This window comes from Sinocyclocheilus anshuiensis, unplaced genomic scaffold (genome assembly GCF_001515605.1).
Source record: "Sinocyclocheilus anshuiensis isolate Anshui unplaced genomic scaffold, SAMN03320099.WGS_v1.1 scaffold757, whole genome shotgun sequence".
In the NCBI taxonomy this organism is placed as follows: Eukaryota; Metazoa; Chordata; class Actinopteri; order Cypriniformes; family Cyprinidae; genus Sinocyclocheilus; species Sinocyclocheilus anshuiensis.
Genome location: NW_015540870.1, coordinates 52,927 through 53,182, shown reverse-complemented (window position 1 = coordinate 53,182; position 256 = coordinate 52,927). Strand labels below are relative to the sequence as shown.

General features: G+C 51.6%; 1 protein-coding gene across 1 annotated transcript in view; it reads left to right on the top strand.

The window, feature by feature from the left end:
• LOC107688076 (intraflagellar transport protein 43 homolog) overlaps positions 1-256 on the top strand; it is a 32,678-nt gene that overhangs the window by 8,904 nt on the left and 23,518 nt on the right. The gene's annotated exons all lie outside the window — the stretch shown is intronic.

Below are 256 nucleotides of genomic sequence, written 5' to 3'. Positions count from 1 at the left end.
GCGAGCACTAGCAAAGCGTTTAAGGATGTGTGCATCAGTGTTGACGTTGTTTAACGTGTGATGACACACACAATCTATGCGTTATTTGTTTGGGCGTTTACGCAGCAGCAGCAGGTCGGGCTGTTGCTTCATTGCACACGATGGTGATGCTCCAAGCATATCAGGCTGACCGGCTGAAAGACCAGGATAGAAGTCCAGGTCTGAGCCCGAACAACCCAGGGGTCCTAGCCCGTCTCAGTTTGAGGATCAGAGACTG